Genomic DNA, 12,625 nt, shown 5'->3' with positions numbered 1-12,625 from the left:
CCCTTCCGACGTAGTGTTGACTAAAGGTTTGAAACTCATAGGAAACAAGAAGAAGAAACTTCCGACGTAGTGTTACAAGAAGAAAATACTTCTGACGTAGTGTTACAAGAAGAAGGTACTTCCGACGTAGTGTTGACTAATGGTTTGAAACTCATAAGAAACAAGAAGAAGACACTTCCGACGTAGTGTTGACTAACGGTTTGAAACTCATAGGAAACAAGAAGAAGAAACTTCCGACGTAGTGTTACAAGAAGAAAATACTTCTGACGTAGTGTTGACTAAAGGTTTGAAACTCATAAGAAACAAGAAGAAGAAACTTCCCTGACGTAGTGTTACAAGAAGAAGATACTTCCGACGTAGTGTTGACTAAAGGTTTGAAACTCATAGAAAACAAGAAGAAGAAACTTCCGACGTAGTGTTACAAGAAGAAGATACTTCCGACGTAGTGTTGACTAAAGGTTTGAAACTCATAGGAAACAAGAAGAAGAAACTTCCGACGTAGTGTTACAAGAAGAAGATACTTCCGACGTAGTGTTGACTATTATATTTTTACACATTGAAGGTAAGGTTTGATTGGCTAAGTTGGACGTTGAATAAACTTGATAATTTTAAAACGATAATCTCCCTTATACTTCGTATGTGCTCTTCATTAGAGGAGTTCAGGAAAATGATTTCAAGGCTCAAAAACATTTAAAGACCTTTGTAGTTGAGCATACTTTCAAGAAATGTTCAAGTCGGTTATTTACTTACGAATAAATATGGAACGTTTCAGTGCAAGGGTTTATAAACAGAAACCGTGACAAATATAGTAAATAACTCTGGCTAGAAAGTAGACTATAACTTGAGCTAAGGTAAATTGTATATTTGGTATTGCATAATATAAATATGTTACGAAAATAACCTATTTGTCTTGTATTTTAGCAATTTGATAAGATAAAGAGTTTCATTCACAGTTAAACCATTCATTATGGTGTATGGTTGAATAACACACGTTAACATTAATTCCAGCAACCGTTCCTCAGGTTTCAAAAAGGTCATTATTCCTGCTACGTCACTTAACTAATGAAGTTTGTGTGTTTATCTGTAGTACTATGTATAAATTAGACACCAATCAATCATCAAAATTTATTTATAGATTTAAAATATGCCTAGTTATTTTAAGTGTACGAATTTCAGAACCTCATAAAGCAAAACAAACACATGCAAAGAAAATGTAAAGTTTATTTTGTGTAACCACTCTTGGCTGAATTAACCGCCTGAAACCGACGAAGAAGCTTTCTTCAAGCTTTGGAGAAACTCAATGGAAATAGAATACTAGGAGTCTTAAAGTAGTGGCCAGAGTTACTCCTTTGATTTCGGCTGTCGTTTTCCTCAATGAAGATAGTCCCTAACAATAAAAAAATAATGAGATCTGGGCTCGGAGGAAGACACACTAAGTTATATCAGCTTCTTTCTTATTAAAATAGTGTTTTTCTGCGTTCGTTGTATATTTGAGATTCATTCTCATGTTAGAAAATGAAATTTCTCACATTAAAAGACGTCCAAAAGGAACAGTACAGTGAATGAGTATTTACTTATGTTTGGGAAGAATCCAGAGCTCCAGCAATACTTCAGCTGTGGTTAAACAGTATCATACTTGGACGTTACCTTCACCATGGTTAAATAAGGGCTACACCCACCACTCAAATCCATTGACTTTTATTGATTTCAAAAGTTCTATGTTTTGATTCATCAGAACAAGCAATATTCTCCACATACAGTTTGTTCAATCTTCTCCACATACAGTTTGTTCCATCTACTCCACATACAGTTTGTCGAATCTTCTCTACATACAGTTTGTCGAATCTTCTCCACATACAGTTTGACCAATCTTCTCCACATACAGTTTGTCCAATCTTCTCTACATACAGTTTGTCCAATCTTCTCCACATACAGTTTGACCAATCTACTCCACATACAGTTTGTTCAATCTTCTCCATATACAGTTTGTCCAATCTTCTCCACATACAGTTTGACCAATCTACTCCACATACAGTTTGTCTAATCTTCTCCACATACAGTTTGTCCAATCTTCTCCACATACAGTTTGTCCAATCTTCTCCACATACAGTTTGACCAATCTACTCCACATACAGTTTGTCCAATCTTCTCCACATACAGTTTGTCCAATCTTCTCCACATACAGTTTGACCAATCTACTCCACATACAGTTTGTCTAATCTTCTCCACATACAGTTTGACCAATTGTTTTGATTTTTACAAAGTTAAGTATATTCTGTTTCTTACATTTTATGAAGAAACAGAAGTTTTATTTAAACAACATGCACGACTTGGAAGATATTTACATAAATAAAGGTTGTTCTAGATTGGCATTATTACTATAATCAATCAGGAGACTGGATGGTGGTCTCTCATTTTTAAACTGTAATTTTAGTTCAGGTTATATTTTTAGAAGTCATTTTCAGCCTTGGAATGCTATAAATGTTATGTTTAATTTCAGCTAAGCTTTAAGTCTGGCTCTAAAAATAAAGATATTTGTCACATCGTTCACTTTAGGAGCTTGCTGAACCTGTCTAAAAGTAATTAAACAAATAATGTGTGGAAAAAAGATCTGTTTCTTGAAACATTTGTAATCCAAGAGTACTTTGTACACAAATTCCCTACTTTTACATTATCTGGATAATTATAGTCAACATATTTATTCTTCACAAAGTCATAGATGTGAATTATTAGGAATACACGACAGCTGCCAAAAATATCTTTAATACGCTGTTTTATTGTAGCAGAAAAAAATAATCCAGAGATACGGTGTAAAATGCTAAAGCAATAAGAGAAAATATTGTAAGCCTGTTAAATGTGGTGAACCATTACGCTTAGTTGTATGAAGTTTTCTCGCATGTGTTTATAAAATTCGGTTCACTGTGGATTTTAATCCAGAGTTATGGTATTAATGAATGGTTTCTTGGGCACTGACTTGGGCAGACAAAATATAAATCTCAAATGCTATTTTTGCACACCTCGGGCCCGAAAGAGTTAATTGACTGACAGACAGAAATGCGATAAAAACATCTGCATTCGAGCGTGATGCTTCATCAGATGCAATAGATCTAAACACGTTTCTCTATTCGCCTGTGTACGTGTTTTACACCTTAACTTTCTTTTTATTGACCTTGGAGCCAGTCCTTTGACTTTAACATTAAAAACATTGCCTAAGTTTATTGCCCTTTTACACCAAAGTTATTGTAGTTAAAGAAAGAAGGTAGCCAGCTGGATGAAAACGCTTACATATACGCTGACATAGCACAAAATAAGGACAAACCCACTCAATTTAGTATGTGGTGACCTTGGCATTATTGTAATGATGTTCGTTTATGTATATGTTATGAAATTTACCACCGCACAAAGTGTATTCTTTCAAAGTTAAAAAACGTAAACGTTATTATAATTGTATACGTTTGTTTTAGCGTTTCACGACCTTAGTGTTGCTTTAGTGACTTCAAAGTACGAATTAAAAGAGTACCAAGGCCTATCATACTATATGTTATAAAAGACAAGGTATAAAGTTGCTAGTCAAATCAATCAAACCAAAGAACGGTCAAAACGTCCGATACTCAAGGCATAATATCAACCTGTGAAAAGTAGGAATTACTACCTCTTTCTCTCTAGTAAAAACCTATATGTCGGACCATGGAAACCACTCAAAACAAAAACTAATTTAGGTTTTAAGCTATATAGACGTACAACCCTAGCGTGTACAATGTGAAACATAATCGAAGTTCAATTTCTCATTCTTTTAGCATCTCCACCTGGTTAATGTGTCAGTAGAATATGTTGGAAACAATAACTTTTATAAACTGTTCTTATTTTTTATTTCTATACCGTAGCTCCTAGTGATTTATGTTGCCAGATTTCTAAGTTGGTTTTCTTTATCTTTCAATAAAGAATTAACTTTAAAATGGCATAAGATTGACATCTGTTTCGAAATAAACTATTTCGTTCATTGTAATTTCCTTTCAATGTGTAAATAAGAATACGTAAAAAAAATCAAATCGTAATTTATACACCATATCATACTTAAATAGTATACATGCATTTTTCTTTTACATTTCAATATTATTTATCGTGGTCCTAAAGTACTTATGATAGTGAACTTGGTATGAAAAATGTATTCAGACATTATAGCCCCTCAGTGGCACAGCGGTATGTCTGCGGACTTACAACGCTAGAAACCAGGTTTCGATACCCGTGGTGGGCAGAGCACAGATAGCCCATTGTGTAGCTTTGTGCTTAACTTCAAACAAACAGACATTATAAAAAATATTCATACGCATAGAAACTTTTAATTTAGAACATTTTCTTCAATGAAAGACATTCTGTCATTGTCCAGTTCACCAACTAGCCTTATTGTTTAGTTCTTTTCGTTAATTACAACTGTATCTGTGACAGCCGAGGCTTGTTAGCAAGAGTAAGAGATTATTTAAGTTAGAACACTTTGAACGTAAAAAAAAAAATATGTAAGCACAATTTAGTCGATAAGTCAACTTTAAAAGGCAGTTTAGCATAGGATGTAAATATTTCTAGGAAACTAAAACTAACACTGATCTGAAGGTAATTAACAACTGAAAACGTATCTTCCGGCAGGTCAGCGGTAAAGCTGTGGGCTTACAACGCTATAAAAACTGTTTTTTTTTAACAAGCAGTTAGCACAACTAAGCGTTAAATGTGAGGGTTTGTAACACGAAAAATCGGGTTTCCATATTCGCGGTAGGGATAACAAAGATATCCCATTGTGCTGCTTTGTGTATAATAATAAACATGCAAGCTAAATAACTAACTAAAACTTAAGTAATGTTTATATGGTTAATGAAGAATTTGTGATTTGCCTGTTAATTATGATAGCAGTCATAAACATGTTTAAAATGTTTAACAAGATTATCAATGATTTCAAACATTTTAAACGACACATTACTTCAGTATTTTACCAAATAGTTCAGTGTGGACTTTCATTATGTTAACGTACCTTTACAATTTATTTCATTGTAGACGACCATTTCAGGCTTCCAAGGTTTCTAGCTAGGCCTATTACTTAGATTTTTGTACACGCTGTAGTTATGAAAATTGTAAGACGAAAATCTTTAAATTCGCAGCGAACGAAAACAGCATACCATGTCTAGCTAAAAACCTGTAAGGAACGAAAATCTAAGCACTAGATCTAACTGGAAAGGAATACAGCTTTCAAACGCTCCTTCTCAATAAAACAGTATAAACTTGCCAGCAAGAGCAAAACACTACACCTAGCCGACCTCCACGCCTAAATACACATAAATTTTCATTGGGTGGCATCCTCTATCATCAACCTAGCTAGACTGTTGAGAAGCAATAGAACTTGAACCTACAGATGACAGCTGGCAATCTGGGATTTTATTATCGAATGTGATCTAAAATGTATAGCAAAAGCTTAAATATATGGCTATTACTAACTAGTTGGCTTTAAAAATTGAGGAAATTAAGATTCCATTTGACAATACAAGATTTGCTTCACCAATCATAATAGTTTTTGCTTTATATAATATAGGCTTCAGTATGGAAAACTGCTGTAAATCTAATCTAATGTTTACCGTGAGAAGATAATAGGCTTCAGTATGGAAAACTGCTGTAAATCTAATCTAATGTTTACCATGAGAAGATAATAAGCTTCAGTTTGGAAAACTGCTGTAAATCTAATCTAATGTTTACCGTGAGAAGATAATAGGCTTCAGTATGGAAAACTGCTGTAAATCTAATCTAATGTTTACCGTGAGAAGATAATAGGTTTCAGTATAGAAAACTGCTGTAAATCTAATCTAATGTTTACCATGAGAAGATAATAAGCTTCAGTTTGGAAAACTGCTGTAAATCTAATCTAATGTTTACCGTGAGAAGATAATAGGTTTCAGTATAGAAAACTGCTGTAAATCTAATCTAATGTTTACTGTGAGAAGATAATAGACTTCAGTATGGAAAACTGCTGTAAATCTAATCTAATGTTTACAGTGCGAAGATATTTTTAGATTGTCATCATGCATTAGATTGTCTATATTTACAGTTGCTAAATACTCTAGCTGCATGGAGAGTAGCGGAGTAGGTCCGAATTAATTGTGGAAGAAACAGTGGAAAAGTTTAGATCTACTATCATAATCGTTTTCAAATTGGGAATTTTGCGCGCATTTACTGAATTATGTAACAACAGTAGCCAGGATCAAATTTCTTGGATTTAAAACGCAATTGTATATGATATTGTTTAGTTCGTTTGATTCTTTGTTTACCTACACAATGGGCTATTTGCGTTCTGTCCATCGCGGGAAATCCAACTCCGGACTTCAGCGTTGTAAGCCCTTCAACTTAATGCTGACCCCACCGGATAGATGAGATTTTATAATAAATGTGATACTTCATTAATTCTCGAGAATAAATTAACATAGTCGAATATGTATAAGCTGCTAAAGCTACGAAAACTGAAAAAACACCGGTTTTCATTCTCATTGTGTGATAGCAGACTTAATTCGAACTCATTATGCAAAATAGTTATAAGAATAAGGTTGTTTCAAAACCGAAAACCATTTCGGCCCCAGCCATTCGGAAGAGTAAGAAGATACCTTAGTCAGTACGACATTAAATGCAAACATTCATTGCTACTGAACGTAGATGTACGAAATTTTAAATTATTTTTTTGTTTGAAACGCGGCTCTCAAGGACATGATGACAGAAAGATCATCACAAGGCTAGCCCCGAAATAACTACTGCATTAGCTCCAAGTAAGAAAATTGTCTGCAAGTCTTATTTCGAGTTCAGACTTCAAAGCTCACAAGTTATTCTTTTCGTTTCTGTTTTTTTAGATAAATTTCTATCTTACCTTTAGCTAATTATTACTTCTTCGGTTTTCAACAGAACCGATTTTTCTACCCAATAACTTCTTTCTTTCAAGAGACTTGCGAATATATATGAGTATACCCACAGATATAGAAAGAAAGAACGGACTTACGTGACATTCAATTGCACTGGAAACTTGTTTAGTTTTAAAATATTTTCTTGTACATGGTTAACTGGAATTCATGAAGCAATGTCGCCATTATACAAGGAGCTGAAGAACTTTTGAAAATCATTCTATAGGCAGATGTAGACAAATTATCTTTATTTGTTTGTTTTTTGCTGTTCAGTATAATTAAATTGTAATGATATAACGCCTAAAAACTCTGCACTGAGAAGGTGGTATAATAACTACAGTTGAAATGAGAAACTCATTAATCAGTGCGAAGTAACCTTAGCTCAGATTAGGCCGCACTAACATTATTAATTGTGGTGTTCCATTCTAGAAGTTTATTCCTACTAAAACAGTTGACATTTTAGCACTGTTAATATAATTGTTTCAAGTTTCAGCCCTATGATTTCCGCTGATAACTTATTTTGGAAACCGTCCCAGAAGACCGATTAAAAAAAGAAAGGTAGAGCACATACTCGATCCCACTTTTTTTTTCGTTTGTCTTTAAGGGCAAAACTACACAATGGGCTATCTGCATTGTGCTTACAGCAAGCATCGAACTCCAATTTTTTTCCTTTGTAAACCCTAAGGTTTACCGATGAGCCACTGGAGGCTGATCCACTTTATTTCATTGTATCGAGTTGTGCATACTTAATCTTCATTTGATGTTGCTCACGCAACTTGATGACATAAATAACTAGATCACTACTATGTCTGTTGTATCCCAGCCGGCTTAAATGAGTCCTGGTACTTGGCGAAAGGCCTCGTCGGAACTGGATATGGTAGATAAAGTGTGGTTGACGAGTCGTTACATATTTATTCTTTGCTTTCTGTCATAAGGTCTTAGAATTTCATCACTAATGTAAAAGATGAGCAACTCGCAAAAGAAATGCTTATATTGATATGGTTGAAAACCTATTGGGCGGTAAAAGGTCTATTTTAGGAATAATGTAAAATATATTGTTTGAAAAGGTGTTAAATGTTTAACAAGCAAAAGTTTCTTTAATGGTAAAACATAAACTTGGATTTGGAAGTTCGTGTTTTACAAGATAGCTCTACCTTCAAAACACCAAATTAAAATTCCTACGTTTATTGTTACACATTTTCTTAGCCAAAACACTGCTGAATCTATGCGGCTCTAAATCTGTTTGAGAAAAGTTTGTGTGTGTGTGTCTCCGCTCGTAACTGGCGAACTACCAGATCGATTGTATCCAACCCGCACCCTTAGGGCCTATATGGAGTGCGATAGGCAGTCTGCGTTCGGTTCTGACCCCCAAGAGACCCTTATGTCTTCCCTGTGCATTGAACGGGTACATCAGCCACTATATACATGTATACATATACGGTATTGGAAATGATTATGGTAACACTTAATAAAATGGTTATGAAATACAAACATTATGTGAGTGCTCCCGCTTTACTGTATTAAAATGAACTACATTAGAGTACACTCACGTGTTGATAGTTTACACTGTGTTTTGTTGACATACAAACAATATAATGTCAATAAAAGTACGGGAAATCATACTATGCCTAACAGTAGTGTGATGAATGCACTCATGCCTCTCTGGAGAGACATCCAGCATGAAAATGCGTAGAAGTCATCGTTTTGATTAATGAACATGCAAAACAAATCGAGGTGAAATTTCACATTTTAGTATGAGATTTGTGGAAACTTTAAAGAGGGTTCGTGAAACTAGCGCTGTGAATAACAAAAGTGGTTGAGATACATAGCTCAATCGTGATGCTGAATATCTCAGGGTGGTACACGACAATATTGTAGACATTTTGTCAGTTATCTAAATTTTAGACATGTATTTTTTTAGCAGCTTACACATCCACTAAGGCTGCTTTGTGCTAATGTGTATGTTGCTGTTTATGAGATATCATTCACACCTGTCTACTTCTTCCAGCTTTACTCAAGTCATTCTTGAAGCCTGATGCCCATACCAGTCTATTGGCTTGATTATCTCTCCTAAGTAGCTCTTTATAGATCAAAATTTAACTTGTTTGGCAACATTCAACATAGTTTGTTTGATTACACAGTGGACAGTGGTACCATCCTCAACGTATATTACAGTGAAACATGGTGATGGACAAGTGTGGCTCTTTTAATCCAATGGTTGAAAATCTACGCAAAATTGCATCCCCTTGGCTGCTGATAGGTACAAACTCGTTGGTATCCATATATCCATCAGAAACAAAACCTCTTGGGTAAGGATTCAACTTATATTTAGCTAGTGAACTCAAGGAGGCACCAATTGTAGTAAAACGATAACAAGGAGTAAAAATAATAATAATAAGCCGATGAACCACTCACAACCACAGTTTAGCCTGCACAAAGTGATGATATAAATATCTTAAGGCCTTATGGACTTTTACGGAAACTGAGAAGGTTATAAACTACCAAACAACTTGGTTCAATAGTGGGGGAGTAATATACAATAGTATTATAAAAAGAAGGTATACTGCTCTGTTTAAAGCACATTCAAAATATATTTTGTATTTTCTGTAAAAACATACTGTATCAATGATAATTTTATCAGTTAGTTTCAGCTTTTTCACTCCTTGTGAATCCTGTATGTGTACCACCTGTGAATTCCCACAATTATTTCCAACTAGCCGGAGTACCCGTCCCATGGACGGAAGTTATGTAAATTTATGATAAATCTTAAAACATGAAAAGTTGCTTCCCTTATACGTAATTGCAAAAACAAAATGCATAAAATGCCCGCAAAAACTACAAAACACAAAATGTGAAACCGAAATTTGGCATGTATCTCTGCAGGGACCCATCAAATCTTCATGCCAAATTTAGTAAAGATTCTTCCAGAGGAGGTGAAATAGTAGTAAAAAATGCCCATAAAAACAGCAAAACGCAGAATGCAAAACTGAAAACTTGTACGTATTCCCCCACATGGATCTAATGAGCTTCCATAACAACTTTGGTGAAGATCCATCCACACTCTGCAAAGTAGTTACATGGACATACAACAGACAGTATTTTTATATTTGTACAGATACCTACTGCTACACTGTTCTGTGAGAAGCTTGGTTTTACAGTTTGTGCTACATTGTACATGTTCCATTTTATTAAACTTTTAAGAAAAATTATAGACAAATCTTGTTATCCTAAATCTTGTTACATACACATACAACAGACAGTATTTTTATATTTGTACAGATACCTACTGCTACACTGTTCTGTGAGAAGCTTGGTTTTACAGTTTGTGCTACATTGTACATGTTCCATTTTATTAAACTTTTAAGAAAAATTATAGATGAATCTTGTTATCCTAAATCTTGTTACATACACATACAACAGACAGTATTTTTATATCTGTACAGATACCTACTGCTACACTGTTCTGCTACACATCGAGTATGATGTAGCTGTATTCTAAAATATATTTATCCGCTATATACAGGTAATAAGAGATACTTGAATATATTTTAATAGTTCTTAAATTTGTTTGCTCGTTCACCTGAACGACACCTTATGCACGGATGTGTCATGATACACAGGATACACAACAGGTTAAAGATCTAAGGCAGAAAGCCCTGTGTTTCACACGAAGCCTTAACCGATTTTGAACTGTATTCCAGTGGAAAGACAGCAAATTATCAGCAAATGAATAGCGGGATTGACCATTACTTTTATAATACATTCACTGCTGAGATCTCGAATTTTCTACAATCACCACTTGTCCACACTCAGGCTTATTCATTTAAGCTAATATTCTCTGAGATTCTCCCCTAAAGAGTAAATTTATTTAATGTCTAGTTAATTAATAAAGCAATATGAATGAATATTATTGAAATCAAAATAATGTTAAACGGAATGGATAAGATACTTTTAAGTAAACGATACATAGTTTAGCATACAGTTCAAAAACACCGAATGGGAAAATATGCTTAACTCTTTCAACCCAGGCTCGATCCCACGAAGTTTCCGCACATATATAGTCGTCAGTTGTGTGATTCTCATTTTGGCATACACGCTGTTAAAGAATTATATTTGTTTGTTTCAAGCAAAAACCTATACGATGGTCTATCTGTCTTCTGCTCATCGCGAGTATTGAAATACGATGTTTAGTGTTATAAGTTTTCAAACTTGTTGCTGAGTAAGGAGTGGGGGGGGTATAGTTTAATGAAGTTACTTGCTTGTTTGTTTGTAATTAAGCACAAAGCTACACAATGGGCTATCTGTGCTCTGCACACCTCGGGTATTGAAACCCGGATTCTAGTGTTGTAAGTCCACAGACATACCGCTGTGCCACTGGGGGGCAAGTTACTTGTAATAAATTTAAAAAATGAGCCAAAATGGAGGCATTGATAGAAGAGGAACCATTAACATTTGAGTTTGTAGATGAAGTATTGTAAATTATTGTTAATATCGGATGAAATCAAGATGACAATGATTTTCTGTGTCACTCAATTCAAATTTTATTTCAACTTTTATGGATTTACGGATTTCGTGTGGATTCTATTGTGTTGCCAAAAATTACCTAATTGATCCACTTGACCCACAGATTCGTTGTTAATATGAGAAATATTATTTGAAGCTAATAATGCAGGATAGCGTCGAATAAATTCTCACCATGACCATGAATGAGTTTCATTTGTAGTCAGTGTAACATTTCCCGTTAAGGCTTAATTATCTCCTTGAGCGACTACACTATTTGATATTTAAGATTGTTTTTTTTTGTTCTTTTTTTGCATCTGTTTTTATTTTTCACGCACAAGCATATCAACACATGTTAGAAAATTCCAACTTACACATGGCCCAATTTCATGTGTTGTTGACTTGAATGATACAGAACACATCAAAGCTCTTCGAGGTAATGGATGTTTTAGGAAACAGTCATCAGTCAGCCAAGACATCAAAACTAAAGCCCTAAGGAATCCTTCCTGCTGAAGCTAATCTGGCTGAGGCATGACACTTTAACTGTCCATGAAGTTGTTTCTACATTCTTTCTACAACGCACTTCGAAATTTCTTCGTCGGTCCAAAAGGGGCAATGCACAGGAAAATTACGTGTTAAATTAATTTTTATTTTCAAGAGTCATTTTCAGACAAATAAAATATCAAATGAATGGAAATGCTATTTATTTTACTTTACGTTAGTAAAAATTACAAACAGTTAAGATCATGGTGGCCCCAAATTGCCATAAAGATAAAGATGCAATGACTGCAAATTATTGATAGAAATCTTACACGGTAGGTTGCTTGCTGATTTAAATAGGAGACATTTCATGTAAAATATAGATTACTTACACTCACCCACCCATAAATATCTAAATGTGTGTTTTATTTTATTACGCTTTACTTAGAGACTTTGGGCGTATGGTATTTTTGTACTTTTTCCGTTTGTTATGAATTTCGCCCAAAGCTACACGAGGGCTATCTGCGCTAGCCGTCCCTAATTTAGCAGTGTATGACTAGAGGGAAGGCAGCTAGTCATCACCACCCAACGCCAACTCTTGGGCTACTCTTTTACCAAAGAATAGTGGGACTGGCCGTCCCATTATAACGCCCCAAGGCTGAAAGGGCGAGCATGTGTGGTGTGACGGGGATTCGAACCCGCAGATTGCGAGAGGGGCGTCC

Source organism: Limulus polyphemus, unplaced genomic scaffold (assembly GCF_000517525.1).
Source record: "Limulus polyphemus unplaced genomic scaffold, Limulus_polyphemus-2.1.2 Scaffold4486, whole genome shotgun sequence".
NCBI lineage: Eukaryota > Metazoa > Arthropoda > Merostomata > Xiphosura > Limulidae > Limulus > Limulus polyphemus.
Note: the sequence above shows the minus strand (reverse complement) of the source record.